Genomic DNA, 16,180 nt, shown 5'->3' on the forward strand with positions numbered 1-16,180 from the left:
GTTTGAATGCGGTCAAGGCAAAGTACAAAGGCAAGATTCAATACGAAGAATGTTTGAATGCAAACAAGACAAATTATAAAGGCAAACCCCAATCAAATACAGATGCATGAAATGCCTATGTGGGGAAGAAATTTGAGCAAGTACATTTGAGTAAAATATTAACAAAGATTGCTATACCAAGCACCACTTGGTATATGCCATTGTGGTATATCAAGGAACTGTGAAACACTTAAGAAGTCCTGGCAGGCGAGTAGACCAGGCAGCTGAGAATTGTATAAAGATTCCCGGCGGGGGGAGTATACCAGGTAATCTGCCAAATAGAAGAACCTTTACAGAAAAAGTGTTGAAGAACTTTTTGCTTGAACAGAACTTTAAAGTTGAACTGGAATCTTGTGAGGCCATTGACGACACCAAGGAACTGTTAGCTAAAGAGAAATGTTGCCATCCTCTTTAAGAATCCAGGGGAAGGGGACCACCTTCTGGATCCAAGGGCCTTTACCTTTGCTGAACATTTTATTTGGGGTCAGTCTTACACTTTTGGTTTTGAACACTTTTTCTAACATCCAGTTAAAAACATTTCCTTGCACCTTTTGTTGTTTACTGGTGTGAGGGTCAGGATAGATTGTTTTGGGCACAAGGATGGCTTTTCCGTTACTGACAGCTTGACACAGACAGATACTTCGTTTTAGTTTTCTAGTTAGGGCAGTTCCTCTTTAGAAAAGGGCTAGAGAGGCTTTTCTGCAGTACTAAGTCATAATAAAGTTTTATTTAATTTGATACAAAAAAAGATCGATTTAGAAAGACTGATAATCCTGCTTCAGGCTCTTCTGATCTGGAGGTGACTGTTTGATGTTTTAAATCTGCTTCCTCATGTGCTCCCCTGAAAGCTTCTGACCAATGTGCTCGATTGGGACAGAAGTGTGATCTCCTGCTGCCCACTGGAAATTTAACAGCTTTCTGCTGTTCACAAGTGCAAGTTCTGTTATGGGATGTCTTGAACTGGCCGCAGCTGCTCCTTCTTGAGTAACTCTTCTTGTTCAGTCCTTTATGTAAGTGTATCCTCTTGCTTGTTTAAGAGGTCCTCATTGTGCATTCTCACTGCTGCTGCGACAACAAACCTTTGTTGGGACATTACATGGATGTCTTCCAAACTCAAGGTCACAGTTTGCTTTTCCAGGTCATTTCAATGAACTCTGCTTGGAAGCCGTGCTACAGGAACCAGCACTGCATACAAAATTAAATCTCATCATTGTAACAGACCTCTGTATCTATGACTCCTGAACTTTATCAACCTCTTCCAGCAATCTTGTTCACATCTTGGAGGTTTTAGGACTTCCATCCTGTCTCTGGTTTGGATCCTCTGTGCCAGCGGGTTGTGCCTGCATCCTTCTTCAAAAGGCCACCAACTTACACGTAATGCAAATTCTTACATTTTCTTAGCATTCTTCCTTCAAAGGAAGATTGTCTAGGTGTACTCTGGTGGACTTGGACAGCTTAAAGGTTGCCTCGCCTGCAGCTCCTACTGAACGTTGGCATCTTACTTACTTTTTACTCATTTACTCATAATTCCTAGCTGGCTGCCTATTTTGTTCATTTCATTCCTATCGACAAACTTTCTCAAACTAATTAAACTCTCTAAAAGTATTTTACAGCTTTAATTACCTGCGTACTTGTTTAGATAGTGGTTTTGTATACTTATGGACACAACACTTTTTATATTAATATGGTCTATTTTTTGCATACTTGCCTGTATTGTAGATATTTTTGATCCACAACTGTTCATATATGTATTTCAGTAGCATGTTCTGTGTACCTTAGTTTATTATTTTTTGTGCTGGTTCCTTTGTGTTTGTAATTTGTACTTAAGGACTAGTCCTCTATCTACCTAAGAATGAAACTGATCTGTTCTGACACAGTTAACTACTTTGATAGCAGGGATTATTTCAGGGGAATCCATGCCAAACATTACAGGTTGCTCTTCACAAGCACTCACCAGATGACTCGTAGAAAATTATCCTAACAGTCATTATGAATACATGTATTAGCTTTAATGGCAGAAGCCCCGATCAGGGTCTCAACAATTTTTAGATTTTCATGGGAGGAATGATTCATCCAACCTAACCTTCCTTTCCAAGGAAGCACCCAAGCGGGAGGAACCTTTCAGGTTCTCATATCAGCCCGAATACCGAGGCTAACTCAGCTACCGGCCGCCAGGCTGAGGGGTTCGTAGACTCTCCCGAAGATAGTGCAGAGGGACCGGAAGGTTCTTTTACTGGGTGTACACCTGAGGGGCTATGCCCTTTTACTGGCATTATGGCAGAAGGGGTGCCTACATGCAGCACTACCAGCGACTACGCTGAGGGCCACACACCTACCAGGCCTCGGCCTGAGGTGCAGGGCAGTTTTTATGCTCCACCGTCAAGAGTCCTGGAGGAGGCTGGGCCCAGTGAGCCAAGCACCATGACGTCGTCACGGGGCATGCAGTTCGACAAGAGGGCTGACGTGCTAAACAAGATGTCCGCTCTTCCTATAACTCCCAGAGGAACGGTGCAGGTGGGTGAATTACAAGGTGGGCCTGGGGTCAACCAGGTACGTGGCCCACAGTTTAGCCATCAGCAGCACAGGGCAGGTTCCCTCTGCAACCTAGACAGTATACGCATCAGCCCCAGCAGCTGCCCACGATCCCGTCAATATCACCTGCCACCCCACCAGCCTGTGAGGACAGGTTCTTTGAAAAGTTCCTCACCCTCATGAAATCTCCTCAGATGGGGCCAGCCTCAGGGATGCTATCAAGGACATGCTCCCTCAGGCCCTGCTGCCCGCGCCCATAGTCATTCCTCGTATGGCTCCAGCGCTGCGGTCTCCACACCCCAGCCCTCGGTGCGCAGCACTCCTCCTGCGCCGGGCCAGCCGGACGCTCAGTAAGACAGACGAGGAAGAAGACCATGACACACATCATCAGCCAAGGCCTTCCACAAACGACTTGCAGGTCTGGCTTAGTACCTGGGCCTTCCTCAGCCAAAAGTCAGACAACCAGAGGCAGGGGTGCTCGCTGAGGTCCCCACTCTACACCCCTCAGCTAGGACAGAGATCCCGATTTTAAAAAGAACGTTGTCGCCTTGGCCAAAAAGGGGTGGTTCAAACCCCACTAGGTCCATTCGTTCAATCGACGCCTGGATGCCAAATACAGGCAAATGGAGGACGATACACTCTTGCTGTCGGCCCACCCTCAACCACACTCTTCGGTGATTGCTGCAGTGTCACTCTACTCGATACCCTCGTCCTCGCGCTGCTAGGCGTACGGGAAGAAGCTGTATTGCTATGCTTCGCTGCATCTTCAGCAAGCCAACATGGATGCCATGCTGCCAGCCGTGAACCAGAGGCTTTTCCGGGAAATAGCCGACTTCCTTGCAGAACTTCCAGTGCAGAGCCAGTCACGCTTCAAGGCCGGACTGGCAGAGGTTAAGATGGTGGCGCAAGACATTATGGAGTCCACCGTGGCCAACATAGACACCTCTGGCCGGGCCATTTGCATCGCCACGGACATGAGAAGGACGGCCTGGCTCCGGGCTACTAAATTCAATCCGGACATTCAGGAACGCATGTTGGACCTTTCTGTTCAAGGATGACGACCTCTTTCACTCCACCACCGACAAGGAGCTAGATAAAAAATAAAATAGTTTGCAAACTAGGCAGCCCGACCGTTCACCGAGTCAACACTGGCACAAACATCAAAAGGTAGGGGGAGTTAAGGCTTTTTCCGGTCCCCCTCCACAGGAACAGCCTCTGAGGGAAAGAAGGCATCTTCCGGTCCACGTGTCTCGGGTGGGGGGCAAGCTTGCCCTTCACGCACAGTTCTGGCCTTAGTATTTTGCAGACCCCTGGATCCTCTCCAGGATCCACAGGGTACTGCCTACCGATCTTTTAATCTCCTCCTCTCCCCCTCCACTCCCACAGATTGTGACAGCAACTCTGTTGGCGGAGATTCGGTCGCTTGTCTTGAGCCAGGCAGTGGAAGAACTCCCAGGCTCCCAGCAAGGATTGGGATTCTATCCCAGGATTTCCGCCATACAGAAGAAGAACCAGGCTGGCCTGAGAGTTGTATTGGACCTTTCCACCCTCAACCTCTCCCTCCCTCTTCTAAAATTCAAGATGGTTACGCCAGCACTCATAGCAGAGACATTGTGCAGGGGAGACTGGGTGTGCTCCCTGGATCTGAAGGACACGTATCTACACGTCCCGATTTGGCAGCCGCATCGTTCCTTCCTAGGGTTCAGGATCATGGGCTGCCATTTCCAATACAAGGTGCTGTCCTTCGGCCTCAACTCTGCTCCCAAGGTGTTGCATTCCCTCTACTCGGACCTCACATGGTGGTCCAGGGACTGCAACCTGCGTGCGGGCAAGCCCTTTAGGCAGTCCTCCCCTCAAGTCACCATCGCTACGCACTCCTCTCTCGAGGGCTGGGTGGTCACTCTGGACAGCCACAGCATCCATGGAGTCTGGACACGGCAGGAGCAGGATTCTCATATCAACTGGCTGGAACTGAAGGCCATTTGTCTAGCACTCAGAGCTTTCCTTCCGGTCATTGGGGGCAAGGTTGTCCTCATCCAGACAGACAACTCCACCAGCATGTACCATGTCTACAAGCAGGGGGGCACCAGGTTCCCCCCCACTGTGCAGACTAGCCGTCAGCATGAGGGAATGGGCCCTGGAGAACAACATCTACCTCACGGCCATCCGCCTTCCGGGGAAGTCCAACTTGGAGGCGGACAGGCTCAGCAGGCTGGGAGCAGACAATTATGAGTGGCAATTGAACGACCAGGTGCTGCAGGAGATCTTCAGCACATGGGGATACCCTCAGGTGGATCTTTTTGCCTCCTTGGACAACAGGAAGTGCCAGCAGTTCACGTGCAGGCAGCGGCAGGACCCCGGCTCCCTGGGCTATGCATTTCCGATCAGGGGAACGGCATGATAGCATACGCCTTCCCGCCCACACCACTGGTCCACAGGGTGATATGCAAAATAAAGTTATCTTGTCACCTCAGTACCATTCCGATAGCTCTGTAGTGGCCAACAATACCATGGTTCTCAGACCGACTCAGCCTCTCGGACAGGCCACCCATCCACTTTCCTACGGGCCCAGCACATCTGTTGCCACAGTAGGGTGGCAGGGTCATCCACCCCGTGCCACAGAAATTAGCCCTTGCAGCGTGGTTCCTGAGCAGGTCACGCTAAGGCACCTCAATGTCTTACAGACTAACCTAGACATCATTCAAGGTGCTAGGAGCAAGGCTACCAGGAGCTAGTACAACAGTAAGTGGACTAGGTTCTGTCACTGGGCAGACTCTAAGGAGATTGACCCCCTTCCGTGCAAGTTGGACAATGTGCTCTCCTTCTCGGCACACCTTACTCAAGCGTGCAGGTGGACACATGCCACACATATTTGACAGCCATAGGGGCCTACAGAAACTGAGAAGGAGGTCCTCTCCTCTTCCAACCCGATAGTCAAGAGGCATTTGACAGGCCTCCCCAGGCTTTACCCGTCCATCAAAAAACCACATCCCGTGTGGGACCTCAAGGTAAGGTTGGGCAGCTTGGCGCACAAGCCGTTCGAGCCAATGGCGTATGCAGACATAAGGCTGGTCACCATTAAAACAGCCCTGCTAGTGGACCTCACTTCGGCTCGCAGAGTCAACGAGATCAAGGCTCTGGTGGTGTCAGAGCCATATTCTACCTTTCACAAGGATAAGGAAGTCCTGCGGACACAACCAGAGTTCCTACCAAAGGTTCCCTCCTCTTTCCATCTGAATGACGACATTGTCCTACCTACGTTCTTTGCAGAGCCTAAGGGCGAGGCTCAGAGGGTTCTGCACTGTCCTGATGTCACACGCTCTGAAATTCTACTTGGACAGGTCCAAGGGCTTCCGCAAGTCAGACGCACCGTTTGTCACCTTCGGCTGGTCATGGCCCGGGTATCGGGCATCCAAGGACTCAATAGCACAGTGGATGGTTTCGGCCATCTAGGAGGCCTATGAGGGGCAGCACAAGCTACTTCCAGCTAACATGCACGCCCATGCATGTTAGAGCCAAGGCCACGGCCATTGCATTCCAACGGCAGGTCCCGTGGCAGGTCGTTAGCAGGGCGACCACCTGGCCCACACCTCTGGCTTTCTGCAAGTATTACTGTTTGGACGCCGGCTCTAGATCAGACTCGGCTTTCGGACAGGCGGTACTAAGAAACCTATTTGCTTTAGGAGGGTCTCCTTTCCACCCTGGGGCTATATTCCGTTGTAATCGCCCATGCTGTGTGAAGGAAAGGAGACGCGACGTAAGAGTAATTATACGTTACTCACTGTAGTCCCCTTCCCTCCATACGTCCCACCACCCTCTCCCCTAATATAACTGATGTCATTAGGCAATGTTAATATATTGTCGACGTGTCTATGGGAATGAGGTATGGTGGCGGAGACAGGGAAGCGCATGCTTCAAGGGCTGCACCCCTGCGCGCCTCTAAATTTAAAGAGGAAGAAGGTTTTTTTTCTGGTGAAAAAGATAAAGTTCCGTCTCTCGTTCCTAGGAAGGGACGCCCATGCAGTATGGAGTACTCACTACGGTGAGTAATTTATAATTTATTCCATGCGGCTTTCCCTTACTGACCTGTAAAGGGTTACAAGTGCACTCCATGGAATGTTCTTTTGCCGCACTGACATGTGCAGATTTGCCTGTTCAATCATCATGATCAGGAGAATGTACCTCAGACTTAAAGTACAGCATACCAAATCCTACCTGTCTAAATAAGGTCAGATGTCCTCCAGAGTATTACTTTCTATATTCCAGAGCAATAGGTACCAATAGAGGCCTTGCTATACAGATATGCTCCCATTTGGTGTAACATGATTTTCACAATTGGTGGTATCCCAGGACTCCACTGTGTGTTGAGGTTCTAGAATTGAGAAACCATTTTCACCTCTTTTCTGTGTTATGTTGAAAGTTCCTTATTTACCCAGGAAATACCATTGTTAGGTTCTACATCAATAAATGATGACTGTTCAATTTGAGGGTTTTTTCATTTACTTGGTACGACAAGGACGATATAAAAGGAATCTACCTGCCCATCTTCAAATTATAGTCACTGTGTATATATTTTCCCAGTGCTCCTGCATCTTCCGTGGGTTGAGAGTAGTTTGTCCCTCTTTGGGGAGGGACACTCTACTGATGGAGTGGAGGTGGTTGAGTTCCTGTATGGATTTCGGTTTGTCCTCCTTATCTACACAGTAATTGTCACTATACCTCCACATTTTGTATGCAAAATAATTGTGGTATCCCATTCTTTATACGCCTATTAAAATGAGGCAAATATTATGTACCATTCCGTCTTCCCCCATAGAGAGGCTATCTTTTCCCAGGGATGGGGTATTTCACATTTCTTACTCCTCCCATCAGTTGTTGAACTTTACTTCCTGACAGTAGCCAGCCCCCATGGAAACATATTACCAGGAGGTAATATTCAAGTTTGTGGTCACACTTCTTTCATTGGGCTTTTAATCCTGTATCTGTCCTCTGCCGAGTATCAATCTGTGCTATTTGTGATAAAACCTGCAGAGTTCTCACACAAACGCTACTCCTTCCAGGTGGCCAGGCGAAGGCAGCTGCTATCTGATCCTGGGTGTGGTATTGGCTGGGAGGATCACGGGGGAGAAGGGCCCCAAGGGAACAGGAGGAGTACGTTACGAGAGACGTGGTATTTGTCTTCCTTAGTGGAAGAGATGCCAGTGATGCCATAATATGTAATGGCTTACTGTCGGAGTGGGGTTCCCTTTCGCAAAGCTACTTATCTTAATGGTTGTGAAAACTGTTGAAATCAATTATTTATCAGGAGTAAGAAACCCCTTCACAGAGTTGACCACATTTATGGTGATTACTATTGTAGTCAATAGGGGAATACTAATTGCGAATATCAAAACATTAACATCTCCAGTTCTGATGAACATACATCTTCTCTAAATCATAATCACTCATTGAGACCTTCTAAAACTCCTTTAAACAAGGTAATTAATGATAGAAGTGAAGTAGGTCCATTTAAAAACGATATCCAGAATGAAAGAGGTAATTTGAACATTGGGTCCCACAATGCCCAAAGTACTGGGAAGATGAATGCATAGGCACGGGACTGCAAGGTGCATCCCAGTGGTATTAATGACCCATACATGAGAGGGAATGGGAAGTATAAAGGGCCCCCTCAGATGCAGGCCATTAGGAGAAGCAGGAGGTGGAGTGATTGCCGTAACTCCATGTTGCAGTGGCAGCAAAGGTTGAAGGAAAGCACAGATGCCGGAGCCACCTGTAAGGGAGGCATGGTATCACAAGTATGACACTGACTCAAAGGATGTCATTTGTAAAACCTTTATTGAAGTTTCAATGGGGTTGGAGAAACTCCTACTTTGCCCTATAACTAAGATGGGAGTAGTCTCGACCCTCAAATAATAAATAAAACAGTCCTAATTGAGCCAGTCAAATGGCCTATACTAACAAAAACTTAATGCCTGCCCTATATTTTGTACAAAAGGAGAATATGTATGCAAAGGAAAGTCAGTATTCAAATATAAAGTATAAATGTGGCTGAGTCAGCTCTCCTCCCCACTTCGTCAGCACAGAGCGAGGCAGTCCCTGTAGGAAGATGACACACTCTGGCTCAGGCTCTTAACACAAAGGCAGTTCAAGATGTAGGTCGAGGCCTGCCTGGCCTTCCACATTAAAGTCTTACTTTCCCATTTCCAAAACACAGTTCACCAAAATGTTCACGACGGTCCCCCTGTCAGACTCAGACATCTTAAAGCAAAAGTTCACATCAGTCTCCCTCAATCAGGCTCAGACCTTTCAGAGCAAAACAAAACGCTTGCAGGTGTTCCCTTCCCCAAGCTTCATTCACCTCCTTTCGGGGTTCCCTTCTCCTAACTTATTAGACCTTCGGTCTCCCTCAGTTGGGCTTGGACCGTTTCTTGATGTTGAAGACTTTCAAATGTGCGTGGCTTCTTTTCCACAGACCCTCTGCAGGACCACTTTGAATTTCCAGCTTTCAATTCACACTCTTATGGTATTTGCCCCAGTGCTTCCTAGTCTGGGTAGTTCACTGTATTATGTACCAAACTCTCACCTTTTCGCAGGGTTAATTTCAATCACCTCGCTTTTACAGATCATTCACTTTATCGATACAAACTTTTCACGTTTCACAGAGACTTTCAAATGGGCGACTTCCTGTCGCCGGACCACTCCGTTACTCAGTATCGCTGACTTTACAGCCATCGTTATTTCAAGGTTCATTCACAGGTCTTCCGTTCTTGTCCAATGCGATATGTAAAAGTTAGCATTATTGCTCTGTCGCCCTCTTCCTCGACCCAGTGTGTGTCTGGAGAGGGGGTAGAGGGGGTTCGGACATCATTGAATCCCATGAAATAGGGGGGGATCATGGGTACGGGAAAGGGAGAAATACTGCGTCTCTCCACCGGCTGCCTCACCCCCACTCCCCATAGACCTCTCACCTAGGTGATCCTCCCGCACTGGACCACCCCCAGGGCCTGGATCCAAAGGCAATGATTGTGCCCTGGCCACCTGAGAGAGAGATCCCCGGGAACTAGTAGGCGAGACACCCTTTGGTTTCTCACACGCCTCTATTTACATAGCGGATGCTGGTTCTGAGAGGTTCTCTACCTTTGAAGACCTTGTATGGAGAGGTGCAGCGGGAAGCGTTGTTTTGGAACTCCTTCCCCCTGATAGATGTGAATGCAAAGGTTGCGTGGAGGAAAGCATTAATTTGGAAAGCTTTCCCTCTTGTAAGTTGGACTCTGGTGCCAGACGAGCACCAGAGTGTCCCTGGAGCAGGGAACGCTTTTCTCCCAACCGGCATGGGCCGTGGGAAGTGAAGAGGAGCTGTCTGCCGTGTTGATGGAAGCAGAAGTCACTGTGACAGCAGAGCGAGCGGACGCGTATGCAGCAACTGGTGAGTTCACTGATACTCTGTGTTAGGCAAGATTGTATGCAGTACCCTTTCGGTGCACTAGAACAACCCTGACCTCCGTGGGTCGTCCTCGACTTTCTCCGGCGGGACAAAGCCCGGGACGAACAAGACTATAGGGACAACAGAACATACACCTTCCAACCCAAATATGACGACAGTTACCGTAAGACTTCCAGGGAAAGCACACCCAACAGCTCTCCGGCCAGTTCAGAAGTGGACAGTGAAAACGAAACGGCCAACGAAGAATCAGAGCCCACAGAGGAACCTGTCCCCACAAGTTCAAATACTGAAGCACCAGTTAGCGCAAGTACCAGCTATGAAAAGGGATATTGTTTTTTAGACGAGATCAAAAGATACGGAAAAGGCACCAACACATCACAGAATACCGAGGGAGTACGATTCCAGGACACACTGGTTGGAAGGCCTAACAAAAGGAAGAAACCAGCCAAGAGAGGAACCCGAGGAGGGATTAAGAAGCATGAGCATAGAGCAAGAAAACGCCATAAGGCTTACCAGATCAGACAGTTACAACAAAGGAGCCCAAGGAGATGAACCTGGTGCTTAACCTATCCAGCAATACACGCAGAACCATGGAAGTGAACATACTTAACAGAGGGCTTTTCTTCGCCCCAACAGCAACTATGGACCATGTTGAAGCCCACATAGAACTATTTCAATTCACAAGGAAACTGAAATTGAAAAAATTCTTCACGAAACAGGTGAACTGGCGACCCCCAACACAGGAGAATCTGATAATCCGTTCCATTGACTTGGAAAACTTGGACCATACACACCTTTTGGTGAACCTGGACGTTGAAAACACGGACACCAGCGTCACCAAGGGCAATGTGATAAGGACCTCAACATCCAGGAATCTAACCTGGACATACCGGAACTAAGAAAGAAATCAAAATGTACCCCAACTCTATATGAGGACAATGCTAAAGATATCTTCCAGTTGGCAGTCACTAATGATTTACATACCCTAGAAGACAGAGCCAGACTCAGTAAATACCACGCAACGGGAAATCTAAAACCTGAGGAAACAAAAGCTTTCAAATTTCTAAAGGAAAACAAGACCATAATCATAAAAGAAGCAGACAAAGATGGTAACATTGTCATACTAGATAGAGCAGACTACATCAAAATGGCCAGCAATCATCTGCTAACGCCAGGCTGCTATATCAGAATACTCAGCAACAGAATTGAAGTATTTAACTTCCATGAAAAAGATCTGCAGCATTAAAATGTTAGTGTTAAATGCAGAGTGACAGGAGCATAGTCACTCACCAATATATTCCCAATGTCACTATAGACAAAACTCTTAGTCAGAGCTCCACTGGTGAAAAGCATTCAATTCCAAGAAAACAATCAGTGAGCACTTGAGTAAAAACTATATTCACGCTCTTTCAGAGGTTCTAAGCGCCAATTATCTTTAAAGTTATGTTCATCTTAAAGTGCCATGACCGCACTATGATGAGAATATGACGGGCTCACCCGTCTAGACATGCTTCTATCAAGAACTGGGTTTAAAACAGTTTTGAAATCACCCACAAGAATGTTATTAGGTTCACTTCAAATCTTGAAGTGTCTCAGCAACCTTTCTAAAAAATTTGCCGTCATCCACTGAGGGCGCATACACATTGCACAAGATCATTTGCTCTCCTTGGGTCTCATTCAACAATGCAGCCATTCATCCTTCCTTGTCAGCACATTCGTTCAGTACTTTAATGGGTGCCCTCTTCTGAATCAGTATTGTAGCCCCCCTAGATCTAGCAGAAAATGAGGAGCCAAATGCAAAACCAACCCAATCTTTCTCCAAGCTTTTAATCTCTTCATCCAGTATATGTGTTTCTTGCAAAAAGCAAATGTCTGCCCGTATTTCATCTAGGACAGTAAAAACGTTCTTTTTCTTAAGGCGATTGTTAATCCCATTTACCTTCCAAGATACCACACATACATCTTCATTACTCTTACTCACTGACCTCGCAGCCATCGCCTCACACACACCAGCTTGAAGACTTGCAATGAAAAAAAAACTGTCTGGTCAAAATCAACAAAACAATCATTATATGAAGTTACATGCAAGAAATGTCACAGCTCACCCAATTTCACCTGCCATATACAACTAGCTCCTATTCTAAATATTGTGAATGTTACAGGAAACATCTACAAACATCTAAAAGCAAATGGCATCATATGAAATGCCTCCCATAACCCCTAATGACATGCGATCCAGCAGTGATATAACATTAAAAGGCACACTCATGAGAACCTCTTATTATAACATCTTTGGACATCAATAATGAGAAACGATTACATCAGGACTGAAGAAATGCAGAATAAAGGCTGTGCCTGTAGAAACTCTTTTTTAAGCATCAACAAGAACAGCCAGAAAGTCAGGAGATCTTTCCAAGTGACTTCAAAAGATGTCATAAAACTCCAAAGTAAACTCTGAATGTCCAGATAAAAGTTACTTTTATCAAAAATAATACAGCCTTTCACTCGGAAGCAAAAGATGCCATCCATCAAAAGTCAAATCAAAGAATGCTGCTGTGAATTCTTTCATCTGCGCGGTGAAAGTCTGGCCCATATTGTTGTGAATAGTGTAATTTAGGAGCCACACGGAAACATTCCACCGAGGAAGAGGCCGGCGATGTGAGTGAGATGACGAGATAGTAGACAGGATTGTTTCAGGAGCCAATTATTTTGTTGAGGAGAATAGATCTTCTGATGTGCATCTGGGAAGCCCTTGATAGGAAAATTAAAGAAATCTCTCGGGATATGATGCATGATCCAACAGATTTAAGTAAAGTGGGAATACTTAAACTAAGAGAGATGGAGGACATCTTATCATTGAAGGCAGAACGTAGCCTTTTCTTTTCACGGTGTGCCTACTTTGAAAGAGGTGAAAAATGTGACGGAAGGCTCGCTTACAGATTAAGAAAGAAGTGCTCAGAATCAGCTATTACTTCAGTCATTGATTCATTTGACCCCAGAAGAATAAATATGGTGTTCCGTCAATATTACATGGATTTGTACCGCAACAAATGTGGCATTTCAGGTAAAGGGAGAGAATTATTTCTAAATCTGACATTACCAAATATTTCTAATGAAGGGAGCCTGCTGTTAGGTGCAGATCTATCGATTGATGAGCTGAAATCTACTATTTCGAAATTGAATACCGGCAAATCCCCGGGCCTGGATGGGCTTCCAGCAGAATTTTATAAAATACTTCCAAATTCGCCTCTGGATTATTGAGAGATACGTTTGTGGCAAGTAGAATTGTAAAGGCTTTACCTGTTAGTACGTGTCATGCCTCTATGTCAGTTTTTTTAAAGAAGGGAAAAGACAGAAATCAGCCATCTAGCTACCGCCCTATAAGCCTTATTAACACAGACAATAAAATCCTGTCTAAGGTGTTGGCAGCAAGAATTGAATAGTTTCTTCCTAAATTGATTGGTGATGAGAAATCTGGTTTTATGAAAAACAGGCGCACTTCTAGTAACATCCGAAAGCTATTTCATACGATGGAAAAAGCGAATGAGGGTGATACTGATGCTGCTGTCTTTTCCCTTGACGCTGAAAAGACGTTCGATAGAGTTAACTGGGAATACCTATATACAGTTTTGAGGGAGATGAATTTGGGTGATGCGTTCATATCTTGGATTAAGTTGTTATATGCCAGGCCAACTGCTGATGTGAAAACGAATGGAGTCCTGTCGGAATCCTTCTGTCTTGAGCGTGGCACCAGACAGGGGGTGTCCACTTTCACCTCTTTTGTTTATACTTGCCATCAAACCATTAGCTATCGCTCTCAAGTGTGAGCTTAGGATGTTCGGTGTTACTTGTTGGGGTGTAATGCAAAACGTATGGCTTTATGCTGTCGATCTGTTACTTGTTCTTCAAAATCTAGATGTTTCTTTTCCATGTCTGATGCAGATTCTGAATAAATTTTACAAAGTGTCGGGTTACAAAATTAACTGGCTGAAGTCAGAGGTCTTGCCACTCACTCATAGATGCAATAAGGCTTTAGTCACTGGTTTGGGTTTCAAGTGGAGTGGTGTCAGAATGCGCTATTTGGGTGTTTGGTTAACGCTGTTGGTCTGTAATGTTGTTGAAGAAAACTTGAGAGAAATTAGTAAATACGTTAAAATGGATCTGGAGAGATGGTCGCTTCTTAATTTGTCACTTTGGGGCAAGGTCAACACCCGCAAAATGAATTTAGCTCCCAAGGTCAATTACATAACTGGCATGTTACCTTTGAAAATCAATAATCAGTACTGGAAGGAGTTAGAACGTATGATGCAGGAATTCATTTGGGATAGGAAGCCTCCTAGGCTTAAAATATGGCAATTACAGCTTCCAGTTCATCAAGGCGGACTGGGGTCCCAAACATTGGTGCGGATTATTTGGCCTTTTCGGCCCAGTCTTTTACTCCTTTTTGAGTGAGGTACCAGATGCTTGGTCGATTGCAGAATCCAGCGCCTTTGGGCCTCTCGGTCCGGAAAGTCTGTTAACTACAAATTCCAAAGAACATGGAAGTAGCAACTCTACAGATGTAACCAAGCAAGTCTCCAACGAGGACAAGTGGTTACACAACAAGAGCTAAGTTCTCTTAGACTTTACAGTACATTTAGGTTGAAGAAAAAGTGCAGCTGATGACTTCTGTTCCTGTGCAGCTCTGCAGATCTCGCTGTTCCTGGTCCTCAATCGTGGGGACAAGATTGAGGACTTCTGGGGGCTCCTGCATTGCAATGGGAAGGTCACTGCTCGCACTTTGGTGTTTCAGCTCCTTGCATCTACCGCAAATTGCAACACCGTGGTTCCTGGCCGTCGAGAAAGGCTTTCCTTGCGTCTGGGGTCCCGCACTCTGTTGAGGGGGCTCAGGCTCGGTCAGTCCTGCTTCCTGGGAGTCCGGAGGATCTTCCTGGAGCTCTTGGCCAGCTTAAAAGCAATGCACACAAAGTGGTGTTCCTCTCCCCGGCTATCCAGTTCCAGCAGCGACTGCAGTGTAAACTCAACCAGCTTTGAGAGGATGTCCAGGTGGCTTACTTTGGAGTTGATTGGTCCCACCAACTCAAAGGGAGAAGTCGTCCTTGCAGGGGCTCTGTAAACACGAATTTGGAGTTTCAGCACAGCAGCAGGGCTTCACCGGGCAAACCAACGGTCCACGAGTTGCAGCAGGCGTCCTCTTCAAGTTGTTCTTCTGATTCCTTTGTCCAGTGGTCGACTTTGACTTCCAAGCCAAAAAGCCTTGCCTTTTTATGCAGCTTGCTCCCATTAATTCCAGCCCAGGTGTCAGTCACCCGGCAGGGTGGCTGTCCTTGCCGCACAGCCAGCCGGCCAATCACCTAAGAGTGCATTCCTGTCTCCTAGGAGACTAAGCACAGTGAGTTTTGGGCACCTCCCTTGCTTTCTGCCCCTCCAAAGACCCTGGAGTTAGAGGCGGGCATCACTCGTGAATCCCGCTAAAGGTAAAATGAACAAAGAGACCAAACCTGGTTTGGCACGCAGAGTAAATCTCAAGAAGGACCTTTCCACAAAGAAATAGCAAAAAAAGAAGACCAGAGCCATTTTGACAAAAATGGCACCCATAGGTGCTTTACCGTGGCGGCAAACGCAGCCCGCCGTAAAATCCCATAATGGCAGTAAAACGTAAACCACTGCCACCAGCCATTCAGTGAGGAAAGGGTAACAATAATGTTACATGAGAAGCTAGACAGGGGATACTAAGTAATCACTTCAGCACCCTATTGTAAGATAGTGTGTGCTGGATCTAGAAAGTTACAAATGTAAGTAAAGTCAATTTCACTTTCCTGCTCTAGGAAACAGTAGTTTATTCCTGAGAAGGTATTTAAACCTTTGTGAAATCTGAAATACTTCCCTTTGTCACTGCACTGAAGGTGTTGTGTGACACAATGTAAAAGATGATGCCTATGGAGTTTGTCAGACTCCACAACCAAAAGAAACACAGTGTACAACATCACATTAAAATACATGACAGAGTGGGAAAAAGGGTCTCACTCTCTCCAGGTAAAAAAAAAATCAAGTCCTCAAAATCCAGTAAAGTTGCTGAAGGTCTCAAAGGTAGAGGGAATTGGAACATTTCTGAGAATTCTCCCTATCACTGTGTTACTCTGGAACGCTCCTTAATCGCTGCTG

The 16,180-nt window shown here is 46.3% G+C and overlaps 1 protein-coding gene across 11 annotated transcripts in view; it reads left to right on the forward strand.

Annotated features, from left to right (window-relative positions):
- EPB41 (erythrocyte membrane protein band 4.1) overlaps positions 1-16,180 on the forward strand; it is a 2,030,480-nt gene that overhangs the window by 1,183,414 nt on the left and 830,886 nt on the right. The gene's annotated exons all lie outside the window — the stretch shown is intronic.

The sequence above is a fragment of the Ambystoma mexicanum genome, chromosome 11, assembly GCF_040938575.1.
Source record: "Ambystoma mexicanum isolate Mex_15411 chromosome 11, UKY_AmexF1_1, whole genome shotgun sequence".
NCBI lineage: Eukaryota > Metazoa > Chordata > Amphibia > Caudata > Ambystomatidae > Ambystoma > Ambystoma mexicanum.